The sequence below is a fragment of the Calliphora vicina genome, chromosome 4, assembly GCF_958450345.1.
Source record: "Calliphora vicina chromosome 4, idCalVici1.1, whole genome shotgun sequence".
NCBI classification, from domain to species: domain Eukaryota; kingdom Metazoa; phylum Arthropoda; class Insecta; order Diptera; family Calliphoridae; genus Calliphora; species Calliphora vicina.
Window position 1 is genome coordinate 97,285,191 of NC_088783.1, and position 14,230 is coordinate 97,299,420.

The 14,230-nt window shown below is 35.3% G+C and overlaps 2 long non-coding RNA genes across 4 annotated transcripts; both read right to left on the reverse strand.

Moving 5' to 3' along the window:
• Positions 1 to 1,779: 1,779 nt before the first annotated feature.
• Positions 1,780 to 10,413, reverse strand: LOC135958887 (uncharacterized). 3 transcript variants are annotated; one of them, XR_010576470.1, is made up of 11 exons: positions 10,258 to 10,413; positions 10,081 to 10,183; positions 9,824 to 9,897; positions 9,610 to 9,706; positions 7,667 to 7,959; positions 7,013 to 7,607; positions 6,226 to 6,937; positions 3,704 to 3,808; positions 3,502 to 3,645; positions 2,080 to 2,203; positions 1,780 to 1,992 (listed from the first exon to the last, which is right to left on the reverse strand). It is a non-coding gene; the product is annotated as an uncharacterized LOC135958887 (long non-coding RNA). The 3 variants fall into 3 exon arrangements; XR_010576468.1 differs by lacking the exon at positions 10,081 to 10,183 and having other exon boundaries at positions 1,781 to 1,992; positions 10,258 to 10,408; XR_010576469.1 differs by lacking the exon at positions 10,081 to 10,183 and having other exon boundaries at positions 1,781 to 1,992; positions 3,721 to 3,808; positions 10,258 to 10,407.
• A 729-nt stretch (positions 10,414 to 11,142) lies between these two features.
• Positions 11,143 to 11,701, reverse strand: LOC135958950 (uncharacterized). Its single transcript, XR_010576481.1, has 4 exons — positions 11,591 to 11,701; positions 11,440 to 11,483; positions 11,285 to 11,362; positions 11,143 to 11,212 (listed from the first exon to the last, which is right to left on the reverse strand). It is a non-coding gene; the product is annotated as an uncharacterized LOC135958950 (long non-coding RNA).
• Positions 11,702 to 14,230: the final 2,529 nt, after the last annotated feature.

Consider the following 14,230-nt stretch of genomic DNA (forward strand, 5'->3'; position numbering starts at 1 on the left):
TATTGCTTAGCAATAATTGCTCGGGCAATCAGTAACCCATGTCTCCACGTAGACATAGGGTAAAGATATCAACTGCATTACCAGTGTATACTTGTACATTATAAAGTGTGTGTATTTCTGCGAATTTATAAACGTGTATAAAAACATTGAGTGACTATTTTAAACAGTTGCTGTTGTACATTTTAAATAAATAAAGAGTTGTTACAAATTCTGAACTAATAAACTGCTTATATTTGCAATCAAAGTATTCGGTTTATTTAAAAGAAATAAACCCCCGTTTTTGAAAGGTAAAAACGTAACAATATTGTTACGAAATTGTACTTGAATTCAAATATAACGATTTTAACAGTGCTGTAATAGCGAACTGTAACATATCTGTGGGCATTATTAAATACAAGCTTTCAGTTGACCATTGATCGTAAGTTGGCAACGCTGTTTGCTGCGACCGTATATTCGAATATTCAGTTAAAGAACATTAGTAAGATCTAGAAAATTCGAACTTTGACATCAACTGAGTGCCTTAAAGTGTGTTGTGTTTTTCAAGTAAATTCGTGTACATTATAAATTGTATCTGTATTTCTGCAAATTTACAAACGTGTATAAAAACATTGAGTGACTATTTAATTATGTTGTTGTTGTTGTACATTTGAATAAATAAAGAGTTGTTACCATTTTCAAACTACTAAACGGCTTTTATTTGCAATCAAAAGTATCCGGTTTATTTAAAGGAAATAAACCAAACGTTTTGAAAAGGTTAAAACGTAACAATATTATATAGTACATTCGCCTTATGCTAAACATTTTTACGTTTGTTCAATGATATAAAACATAAGTTTCATATTGTAAAAAAAGTAACATCGCTACTCTGTCACAAACTACCCAGCAAAAACTTTAATTACAAATAAGCTGTAAATAAAAGGAATTTGACGATTAAGCTTAGTACTGTGTTCATATTTGCGAAAAAATATGGTTTTATCATGCAAACAATTTTATATGCAACATATTATCATTATCAGCTGTTGGTTATAATTTCTTGCGAAAGAAGTGCTGCTTATGTTATTTCCTGTGGAAAAATAAGATTGCCAGATGTATTTCACAAAAAGAACAGAGTACATACTAAATTTTGAACAGAGTACTTAGCGTTAGACTACTTATTATTCTACTGGAAGAAGTACTGTAGTGTGCACCCTGTAGACAAAAGCTACTAGAAAAAAGAAGAAGAGCTAATAATGAATTGATGATGACAAAAGGGTTTTGTTTTAAAGTTTTTTTTGTGTTTTGACAATTGGAAAGATTGTAAACAATAACAAATGAAAAGAATATATAATTTAGATGGCTGAAATAAAAATCTCGGCCATTTTCTTAAAAAAGATAGGTTTCGAGGAAGGAAAGATAGTGAAATTCGTTTTTTTTTTAATCGTACTGGCCAAAGAAGGAAGAAGGTGGAGTTCGTGGCGCAAATTTATTTAACAATTTTTATATTTTTGAAGTAAATTTTTTTTATTTGGAAGTTAAAAAGAAGAAAAATTCATAAATGATCTTAAAAGTAAATAATCTTGAAACTAAATGATTTTAAAACTAAAGAATTAAAAAAAAAAAAAAACTAAGAAACCGCCAGCCACTTCAACAGGACTCCATCCATCGTGGGAACAGCAGCATTAGCACCACCACGCCTGGGGTGCTAGGGTATATTTGGTGATATTCCGACGAAGTACAGTAAAATACACCGGGACATATAGACGGACGTTCAATTCGGTTCCTTTTCTTTAAGAAAATAAGAAAAAAAAAAGAAATATTTATAAAATAAAAAAAAAAGGTGATTAGTGAGATATTTATATAAAAAAATAGGAAGTCTTAAGTATCGCAAAGTCCATCCCGCGTGTGAACCTTAACCACGCGTGCGCGAGTTAGGTTAGAGCTCTGGCCTAGGGAACAGTGAGTCGCGAGGTTAATTAACCCAAGATTTTCCTAAATCTTATATAGGTAATTCTCCTATACAAAAAAAAAATTTTATAAATAAATATATATAAATAAATAAATAAATAAAAGGAATTAGAGAATTCTAAATATTAATAGTACCTCGAACCACTTAGACATTTAGACACGTCACTGACAGGAAATATCCATCTACCCTATCCTCACCCGGGAGATTCTTCCGCAAAATTAGTTGGCCGCCAGGGAATAGAGCGGGAAAGCAGTAACGCTAGATTTAAAAAGATACATTATAAATTATTATTATTAAAAGAAATTTTATTAAATTAAACTAAAAGCAAAAAAAAATTAAAATTTAAAACTAAAATCTAAGAAAAGAAAATTAAAAACTAAAATCTTAAATTTAAAATTTAAAACTAAAATCTTAAATTTAAAATTTAAAACTAAAATCTTAAAGCTAAATTTTTAAAACTGAATCTTAAAGCTAAAATTTGAAATTTTTAAACAAAAACAAAATTTTTGTACCTTTTTATTTCTAAAGTAAATTTTGTTAATAATTCATTTTTTGTTTGTATAAATTCATTCTTTATTAATAAACCGAAACTTTTATAATGTTTAAATGAAATTGCTATTTTTCAAGTTTTTTTTTTTAAAATGATTTACTAAATTTCAGTAAACGCGGCGGTAAGTAGGGAAGGTATTGTTTGCGGGGAAAGTTTGGGACATTCTTACGATAGGATGTCATGGCGGGATTCAATCCCGAGTGGGTGGGTTATCTCCTGGCAACAACATCAGCCAGGAGAAGAAATTGTTCGGTAGATAGGTACGCAGGGAAATAAAGGAAAGAGAAAAAGGACAAGAGAAACTACTTCGAGCCCCTTTAACTTAAATATACTTTTGCTGGTATGATTTTTGTGATAGTGTGTGTTTTCGATCCGGATTGCTGGCAAGGACCACCCCCTCCGGCGAGTTCCCAGCCAGGCAAACGCGAGCATACCAGCGCCGCCGGCAATCTGGCCACCTTGTTTCTTTATGTTTATTTTGTTTTCTGTTTGTTCAATGAACAATGAACAGATGTTTGACAGACACACCAGCCCATACACTACACAAATGGCGCCCAACGTGGGGCCCGAAGTAGGTCCATAGCCTAATCTAGTTAGTCCTTAATGCTATTTAGTCAAGACTACGTAAGTCCTGTTAGGTCATAACAAGAGTCCCTAACTGCAGCGACGTCGTCAGACAAATAGTTATTTATTTTTTTTTCCTTTTCGTTTTTTTTTTACTTTACAATAGATGGGAATCTATCATCGTGCATGGCTAATGTGGTGCACACCAACGTAAGTCCCGAACATCTGGACAATCTAGTCTGGTTCGCGTTGCGACGTTTGGTGTGTACGCTATAGTCATGCGGGATGATAGATTCTTCAGCCTGTTCTTTCCAAGCAACTTGAGGCTCTCGTGTTAGCTTTCTGTAGCAAAAGCGAGAATGCTCAAGTTGGGAGGAAAGAATAGCATAGGCAGCCACCCTTAATAGATACGATTATTAGTATTTGTTTTATTTAAACTCACGTTTTGTCTGCGGTAAAATAGATAGGGTAGTCCTAGGCGTACTGGGTTTTCAACACCAATCTTCTAGATGCCCCTTGAAATTTGAGCTGCGGTAGAACAAATACTACCTTTTTTTTTTATTTATCCATTTACTTTTTCCATTTCCTGAAACCAATAGAAAAACAATTAGTACATATCTTCGAACAATTTCTATACACTTTACCTGCAAACATTACTTACCCGAAAAACATCGCCGTTCACAAGATTAAGTTTTGAATCTTCTTTTCCATTTTGAGTTTTAACCTTTTCTTTGTTAAGATTTATACGTCTAGTTTTTTAAGAGGAGGAGATTTCTATTAGTATCTTGTTTGATATTTATCTGTTAGATAAATATATTTTTTTTACTAGCGTTCTATACAAATAATCAACATTGTGGTTTTATCATTTTGATTTGTTTCATTTGGTTATTCCTCGTACTAGATCTTTATCTATATCTAATTAGACAAGTAGTAATGGTTTTAACCCGTTCGGCTAAATCTAATATGGAAAATACAAATAGAACTACCGTAGGAACTACAGTTTCTTCTACACTTCCGGTGTATACCATCGCGAACACGATCACGACTACGGCTACAAGAACACCAACAGTAACTCCAGCAGTTCAGCAATTCATCTCAATGGCGCAGGAACGTTCAGGATTCTTCAATGAATCGGCCATTTCGAACAGTACCATAACTTCGCCAGACTACAGTAGTGCCGCCGCCAGACATGTACAGGAGGAATATCGTGGTAGTAACCCGCCTCCAGTTCCTCAACCTGTCAATAATGTCCTATCTAACGACACTATAACGCCACCTGAGTACAGCAACATCACTGCTAGAACGGTGCAGTACCGTTCGGTTATGCCACCTGTAGCTCCTCAACCGGCAAATAATATGCCAGCCACAGGAGATATGTTTACTTTTATGCGGGAGGAACTACAGCGACAAATGCAGTTGTTGCGAACAGATATGCAACAAGAAATTGCGAATGCCGTATCTCGCGCGATCCCGTCAACACCTGGTCCACAAACTGCCGTACCACTTTTTCCTGCTGGACAACAAGATAATTTAATAAATCAACAACAACAACAAACTCATTCTTACATACCCGGTAATAACATTCAGCCACCACGTAATTTTCCTCAAAGCAATGCCGCCAATACGCAACCGAGTCATGGAACACCGACTGTCAATCCAGTTCAGTCTTCGCAGGCGCCTAGTTGGCCAACCGAAGGCGAGTTTACCATCCAACGCAAAGTGGATTTATCGAAATGGGGGATTAAATTCGATGGTACTTCGAGATCAATGAGTGCCGAAGACTTCATTTTTCGAGTAGATGTGTTGAGGCAAGATTATAATTGCGCTTTTAATGATCTCTTAAGATGTTTCCATACCCTTTTGGAAGGTCAGGCGCTGGATTGGTACTGGACCTTACGTAAGCTGAGTACGATACAGTCCTGGGACGAGCTCGTGGGAGCATTTCTCACACAATTCAGGAGGTATGGTAGTGAGTTCCAATTGCAAAAACAAATTATGGATCGTCGCCAAATGCCTCAGGAGAATTTCGAGAGTTTTTACAATGCTGTAATGAGGCTGAGGAACCAGCAACGGAATCCCTATTCGGAAAGAGACTTGGTCGAGATTATGAAAAGCAACTTGAAGCCATCTCTATCCCATTTGCTATTCGCTGTTAGAACTGACAGTCTGAATGATTTCTGTCAACAGGCAAAAAGAGCCGAAAATTTGATAAATACCCAGAGGCAGTCATTCCAGTCAAGAACTCTTACACCCGCTCGCGTGCATGAACTACAGTTCAGTGATGAAACACCTATACCAATCCTCGAGATAGATGCAATGGCCACCAGCAGCCGTTATACATGCTGGAATTGCAAGCAACCAGGCCATAGCTTTATGGATTGTCCTTCAACTAATAGGCGCGTATTCTGTTTTAAATGTGGTCGGGACAATGTAGTGACACCTAATTGCCCTAAATGTCAGGGAAACCTGAAGGGGGGCGAGTCCCAAACGGGGGAGACTCGTTCAACCCAAACCTAATCCCGGTGTTCTCTGATAGTGATAAGTTTAGGCCTACTGAAATTTTAGTAAGTCCGCAACGTCCGCTACCTAAGGACGAAAAGCCACGAGTTCACGTTATCAAACCACTCCATCAGAGAATTCGTGAATATAACGAAGCTAAATCTAGGATTTTCGGTCAGGTCTCTAGTAAAATACAGAAAGCTAGGATTAGGTATAAGATTAGGAGGAAAATTAAAAATGAAATTATGTCTACTAGTCTATATGAGGGTGAAGACGCCCGTTTTTATCTGAAGATACCCATTAATGGCGTACCCATAGAAGGTCTTTTAGACAGTGGAGCCACTGTCTCATGTTTAGGTAAAGGGTGCCTGGAGTTTCTCGAGAACACAGGTATACAAATTTTAAATTTTTCATCACACATTAAAACAGCTGATGGTAGTCCTCACAAAATAGTAGGTCGTGTAAGGGTCGAAATAAATTTTAATAATAGGACACAAGAGATCACTTTTTATTTGGTGCCTTCTCTAAATAGACCACTATTTTTAGGTGTAGACTTCATGCGAAGTTTTGGTTTATTTCCTAATTTGTGTAGCCTAACAACTAATGATGTCAATCTCTGTCCGGAGTCCGAAGAAACGAATGATAAATTTAAGACACATATACTCACTCCGAGTCAGAATGCGTCATTAGATGTCATCGTAGCGAAATTTCCATGTTTTACGAAGAAGGGACTTGGTCAGACTTCCCTCGAATCTCATACAATCGACACTCGCGACGCGATTCCAGTTAAGGACAAGCATTATCCGGTCTCACCAGCTGTGCAGAAGTTGATGTACGCAGAACTTGATAGGATGCTTAATCTTGGGGTCATTGAGCAAAGCGAGAGCCCTTGGAGCCATCCGGTTACTCTCGTCCGTAGGGGCGAGAAGAACCGTTTGTGCTTGGACGCTCGTAAGCTGAATGCCCTCACGATTAAGGACGCCTATCCTCTGCCGCACATCGAAGGTCTTCTCAGCCGGTTAGGGGACACATATTTTATATCAAGCGTAGATCTTAAAGACGCATTCTGGCAGATACCACTAGATGCGTCTAGTAGAGAAAAGACTGCATTTACGGTGCCAGGACGACCACTTTACCATTTTACGGTAATGCCTTTCGGGTTGTGTAATGCAGCCCAAAGGTTATGCCGTCTGATGGATAAAGTGATCCCCTCAGCACTTCGTGATAGAGTCTTTGTCTATCTAGACGATCTTTTGATCGTATCTCCGGACTTTAAAACCCACCTGGAATTGCTGGATCGAGTAGCGCATTGTTTGGATTCGGCAGGACTGACCATAAATGTAGGGAAATCTAAGTTCTGCTTCAAAGAGTTGAGGTACCTAGGTTATATAGTGGGAGGGGGTAAATTAAGACCAGACCCAGAGAAAGTAGAAACGATTTTAAAATTTACTTACCCGAAAACCGCTAGGCAGGTCAGGAGTTTCATGGGAGCTACTGGCTGGTACAGGCGCTTCATCCCAGACTACGCGACGATTTCTACTCCTATCTTCAACACCCTTAAGAAAGGAAAAACGTTCAACTTTCCCGATGATGCCAGAGAAGCCTTCGATAGACTGAAAACAGCCCTAACAACCGCACCAGTGCTCACTCATCCCAATTTTAACAAGCACTTTTATGTGCAGTGTGATGCCTCGGATCTTGGATTGGGAGCTGTCTTATTTCAAAAGGACGAAGACGACGGAGAGCATCCCATCGCTTTTTTTTCTCATAAATTGACCAGCGCTCAGAAGAACTATTCGGTCACAGAGAGAGAGTGTTTGGCCGTAGTAATGGCCATTAAAAAATTTAGGCCTTACATCGAGTTGATGCCCTTTACAGTCATTACTGACCACAGCAGCCTTAAATGGCTAATGTCTCACAAAGACTTGAGCGGTCGACTTGCCAGATGGAGCTTGCATCTTCAGTCATTTGCCTTCAACGTCGAACACAGGCCAGGTTCTAAAAATATAGTACCCGACACCTTGTCGAGGTATGACATGGAGGAGCTTTCTACGGAGGTAAACAACATTATAAGTTTTGATTCCAAGTATTTTAAAGAACAAAGTTACCTGGAATTAATCGCCACAATCCAAGAAAATGCAGAACGTTTACCAGATTTGAAGGTAGTAGACGATTTGGTCTACAAACGAGTTTTGCCTTACGATGGAGTCCCGATAAACGAGGACTTCGCTTGGAAACTTTGGGTCCCGCTCGAATTAACCCAAGACATAATTGCCAAGTGCCACAATCCACCTCAGGCTCCGCACGGAGGATTTGGGAAGACGCTTCGAAGGGTCAAAGAATACTTTTACTGGCCCAACCAGAATGCACATATCCGCACGTTCGTGTCAAATTGTCAAACCTGTCGAGAAACCAAACCCTCTAACACCATCTTACGACCACCAATGGGAACTGAATCTCAGTCGGAACGACCGTTCCAAAAGTTATTCATCGATTTTTTGGGTCCGTATCCGCGGTCAAAGAACGGAAATACTTTCATTTTTATCGTGCTAGACCACTTGACCAAATACGTCCTACTTAAAGCTATGACCAAGGCAAATTCTAAAAACGTAATTAAGTTCCTTATATCTGAAGTATTCTTCAAGTTTGGTACCCCAGAGACGATTCTATCTGATAACGGTAAACAGTTCGTGGGCAAGGATTTCAAGGAAATGGTTATAAACTTTGGCGTTAAACACGTAAAAACAGCCATTCATTCACCACAGGCGAACGCTTCAGAGCGTGTAAACCAGTCGATTCTGTCCGCAATTCGGTCATATATACAACAGGATCACACTGAATGGGATAAGTACCTATCCGAAATTGAGTTTTCGTTGCGTTCGTCAGTCCAAACGTCTATTGGAGTTACACCGTACTTTGCACTGTTCGGCATGAACATGATTTCGCACGGAAGTGTATATAAGCTCGCTAGAAAACTACAATGTCTTCATGATCCGGAAATCGACATAGTACCAAAACCCGTAAAAATGGATCTAGTACGGCAGAAAATTCGCGAGAATCTGCATAAGGCGTACCTGAAAAACGAGAAGTCCTACAATATCCGTTGCCGTCAAGTCAAATTCATACCAGGTCAAGAAGTTTATCGCCGCAACTTCCAGCAAAGTGATTTTAAAAATAATTTTAACGCCAAACTAGCCCGGAAATTTTTAAAATGTCGAATTGTCAAGCCTATAGGTAATAGTCTGTACGAGGTGGAAGACCTTCAGGGGAAAATGTTGGGGGTATTTCACGCCAAAGACTTGAAACAATAGGTTCAAGTTCTTTGGTGGTCTTAGTCCCAACCTTTCAGTCCCAATACCTAACTCTATCAAATACAAAAACGTATTGTCAATTTTTTTTTGAGTGGTTAGTAAATACCTTTTTTTTTACACAAAACTCTAGTTAAATGACTACATTTTTCTTTATTTTGCCTCATTAGATTTTATTTTAATTAATATTTTGCTATTTTTGTTGTTGTGTTTTTTTTTTTTAGAAATTTGTGACCAGATGGTTGTTGTGAAACAATTACCAGTTGCGGTGGATTTACGCAGTACCAAGTAGTACGTCGCCATGCTCACCGAAACCAATTTAATCCTTTATCACAGTTGTGACTGTCAACACACTATTGATGCAATTCCGTTAACACTCTGGGGAACTATGCCATTAAGAGCTGGGAATCGTTAGTCATCTAGTATGTTGATCTGATTTTTTTTATATTAAAGGAACGGGAGCAATTCGCGACGTTTACCCAACAAGCATCTCGTAAAGAAATACGTGGCTTACTTGTTATTGGATGAATCTAACAATACTGTGATTTGTTCTCACAACATGAACCATTCCTGGCAAAATAGTTTAGTTTCTAATGGAAAACATTATGATCTTAACGATCACGAAATAAGGCAATATATCCAATTTGTTTTTAAATCTAATTTAAATACTAAATCTACTGTTAGACTAAACAGAATAATTTAAAATTAGATGTTAATAATAGCAATTTAAATTTTTCACTCACCGATTTTATTCTCGCTGACAGGGATCTTTTCCTCAGTGTGTTGCTTCTTCCTCAGTCTCGCTGTTTTTCTGTAGGAAATACGAATTGTTACCAACACCTGTAATAGGAAAAACAAAACAATTAGTATTTGGTCTAAATTAAGTTTTAATGATACAATTCATTTACAATATCTAATCAAATGATTTAGCTAACTTCAGCATTATTTAGTACTTACCTTTTTGAATCATAATTTGGTCCAAATTATTTCATATTTAGTTTTCCGGTCCAGGTCCCATCTGAATTTGTAGCCTGTGGAAGATAGATAAGATATAATTAGTTAAGATAAGTTATTTTAGTTTTTGTTATAATTTTCTAAAAGGACAAATTGAATTCCAAGCTAAAATCAAACCATTTTTATTTATTATTCCTTTTAGAAAATTATACTTTATTTTTTTTGTTTTCCAAAATAATTTTATTTTTGAATATTTTTACTTTTATTTTCCGGAGAAATGGTAAGGGGTATTTCTTGCCAAAGTCTCTAGACCTTAGTCTATGAGCTTTGGTGAACTTAGTCCTTACATTTCTACCAAATTTCCTGCGATTAAGTCGTGAATTAATAAAGTTAATAAAATTATCTTTCATTTGTTATTATTTAGTTTTATTACTTGCCTTTCCTGAACGGAAGCAGCTAACCAAGGCCAAATCCCAGGTCCAATTGAATTTTATTAGCTGAAAGTAAAAGAAAATTTATAAAATTATTAATTTTGAATTAAAACAAAAGATATTATAATTGGAGAAATAATTTTATTTTCACTTTTCTTTTATTTTACCCATTTAGGATCGGTTTGATATTTTTTTTTAAGTTTTCTTTAATAATTTTTCTTTTGGATTGGTTACTAAATGGTTATGGCCACAGTTCACATTAATTTCCATATAGGAATTAAATTTTCATAAAATTTATTTTCACTCTCAACATTTCCTTTTTTTTTTTTATATATGAACAATTAAAATATTTGAGCAATTACTTTCGTCGCACACTATATTAATAATTTTCCAGTTATCCCATTATTTTTGATCACAGAGTTCACTTATTTAATTTTTAAATTTTATTCAGTTTTTTTATCCGTTTCACAAATTTTAGTCGCCACTGTAAATTATAAAATTCAATTTTTATTTATGTTTTTTTTTATTCAACAGTTTCAAATCACTCAATAGTTTAATTTTCATAAGATTATTTTAAATTTTTTTTATTAACACAAACTTTTATCAAGCACTGTATTTCCAATTAGATTTTTTTTTTGTTCCAATTTTTATTCTAAATTTTCTTTTTTTTATCACTCATCGTAGATTCCGATTAAATTGTCTTTATTTAACGAATTTTTTTTTTAATTATTATTAAAGATGTTAAAAATATTTTTACCAGAAAACGATTTTACGGATTACTCACTTTTCGCACACACTGTAACCAAATTTTTTTTATATAAACCCGAACCACATTTTTATTTTTCGCACTTTTTTATAAAAAAAAAGAGAACACTTTTTATTCCATGATAATTCATTACACTTACCTTCCATTTCCGGAACCACCTTAATCGATAGTCCACCAGCTTATCTGGAACAGTACCTGAAAAATTTCCAAAAGATTTATTAGAATTTATTTAATTTTTTTTATTATTTGTTCCTTAATTTTACTTACCGGTTAAATCTGCTCAGATTCACCATCTTCAGAATCGGCCATTGAAATTCTTCTGGTCCAAGGCAGCCAACATTGTCCCTGTAAAGAAAAATGTTTGGTTGTGTTAGTTAGCAACACCACTAATAAATTTCAATATGTACAACACTTTCACTTACCTTATTCAAAATCTCCATAAATGGCCTTCAATCTCCAGCAGAACCTAAAAAGAAACAAAAGGAATAATTATTTTATTATTTTAAATAAATTAAATGAATATTTTTTTTTTAATAATGTCTTGTTAATAGAAAAAAAAAAATTTTTACTTACCTTTTTATTTTCATTCATATTTTTTTTGTTTGGGTGCTTCTTCTTCACCCACGCGTAGTATTTTTCACATTTGCCTCTTCCCGTTCCATTCATTCATACAGCTGTGTAGTATGTTCAGTGGGGGGTTGCCATACGATTGATGTAAACAGGGCACAGAGTTGTTTTTCTTTAAGTGTGGTGAGTTTGTAAAACGGGGTTACCGTAGTGGTAATTGTATTATAGGAGCGAGTAAAATGCCCAAAATTCCCAAAATTTTTTGAACATTAGGGATTTCATTGAAATTAGGGCGCTTTTTTTTTCCCTCCCATCCTGTATCCAGGGCTGGATAACAGGAGTGGTGGGGTTTGTAGTGTGCACCCTGTAGACAAAAGCTACTAGAAAAAAGAAGAAGAGCTAATAATGAATTGATGATGACAAAAGGGTTTTGTTTTAAAGTTTTTTTTGTGTTTTGACAATTGGAAAGATTGTAAACAATAACAAATGAAAAGAATATATAATTTAGATGGCTGAAATAAAAATCTCGGCCATTTTCTTAAAAAAGATAGGTTTCGAGGAAGGAAAGATAGTGAAATTCGTTTTTTTTTTAATCGTACTGGCCAAAGAAGGAAGAAGGTGGAGTTCGTGGCGCAAATTTATTTAACAATTTTTATATTTTTGAAGTAAATTTTTTTTATTTGGAAGTTAAAAAGAAGAAAAATTCATAAATGATCTTAAAAGTAAATAATCTTGAAACTAAATGATTTTAAAACTAAAGAATTAAAAAAAAAAAAAAACTAAGAAACCGCCAGCCACTTCAACAGGACTCCATCCATCGTGGGAACAGCAGCATTAGCACCACCACGCCTGGGGTGCTAGGGTATATTTGGTGATATTCCGACGAAGTACAGTAAAATACACCGGGACATATAGACGGACGTTCAATTCGGTTCCTTTTCTTTAAGAAAATAAGAAAAAAAAAAAAAATATTTATAAAATAAAAAAAAAAGGTGATTAGTGAGATATTTATATAAAAAATAGGAAGTCTTAAGTATCGCAAAGTCCATCCCGCGTGTGAACCTTAACCACGCGTGCGCGAGTTAGGTTAGAGCTCTGGCCTAGGGAACAGTGAGTCGCGAGGTTAATTAACCCAAGATTTTCCTAAATCTTATATAGGTAATTCTCCTATACAAAAAAAAAATTTTATAAATAAATATATATAAATAAATAAATAAATAAAAGGAATTAGAGAATTCTAAATATTAATAGTACCTCGAACCACTTAGACATTTAGACACGTCACTGACAGGAAATATCCATCTACCCTATCCTCACCCGGGAGATTCTTCCGCAAAATTAGTTGGCCGCCAGGGAATAGAGCGGGAAAGCAGTAACGCTAGATTTAAAAAGATACATTATAAATTATTATTATTAAAAGAAATTTTATTAAATTAAACTAAAAGCAAAAAAAAATTAAAATTTAAAACTAAAATCTAAGAAAAGAAAATTAAAAACTAAAATCTTAAATTTAAAATTTAAAACTAAAATCTTAAATTTAAAATTTAAAACTAAAATCTTAAAGCTAAATTTTTAAAACTGAATCTTAAAGCTAAAATTTGAAATTTTTAAACAAAAACAAAATTTTTGTACCTTTTTATTTCTAAAGTAAATTTTGTTAATAATTCATTTTTTGTTTGTATAAATTCATTCTTTATTAATAAACCGAAACTTTTATAATGTTTAAATGAAATTGCTATTTTTCAAGTTTTTTTTTTAAAATGATTTACTAAATTTCAGTAAACGCGGCGGTAAGTAGGGAAGGTATTGTTTGCGGGGAAAGTTTGGGACATTCTTACGATAGGATGTCATGGCGGGATTCAATCCCGAGTGGGTGGGTTATCTCCTGGCAACAACATCAGCCAGGAGAAGAAATTGTTCGGTAGATAGGTACGCAGGGAAATAAAGGAAAGAGAAAAAGGACAAGAGAAACTACTTCGAGCCCCTTTAACTTAAATATACTTTTGCTGGTATGATTTTTGTGATAGTGTGTGTTTTCGATCCGGATTGCTGGCAAGGACCACCCCCTCCGGCGAGTTCCCAGCCAGGCAAACGCGAGCATACCAGCGCCGCCGGCAATCTGGCCACCTTGTTTCTTTATGTTTATTTTGTTTTCTGTTTGTTCAATGAACAATGAACAGATGTTTGACAGACACACCAGCCCATACACTACAGTACTTAAATTTGTTCGCGATGTCCCAAAAGTAATCCTTTATATTTTGGCCGGAAATAAGTTGTTTTGTTAGTAGAGTTATTTATAGAATTATTTTCGAAAAAAAAAATAAAAAAAGTAAGTCGCAGCCACGAGTTGAACCAACAACCATCCAGCTGCTAGTCAAATGTTGTACTTACTACACCACTGCTTACAAGGCGAATTTATAGAAGGTGACGACAGAACTACAACAAATACAACATATACAAAAACAACAGGTACTTTGTTTTTGTAAAAAGATAAGTGAACTGTCAAAGTTGCCTGTGGTTGTTTTTGCTTTTGGGTTTGTTGTATTTTTCGCCACAACAAACACAAGTGAATTGACAGTTCACTTGTCTAAACAACTGAATAAAAAAAATAATCAGCTGTTCTTCTGTCGTCACCTTCTATAGATT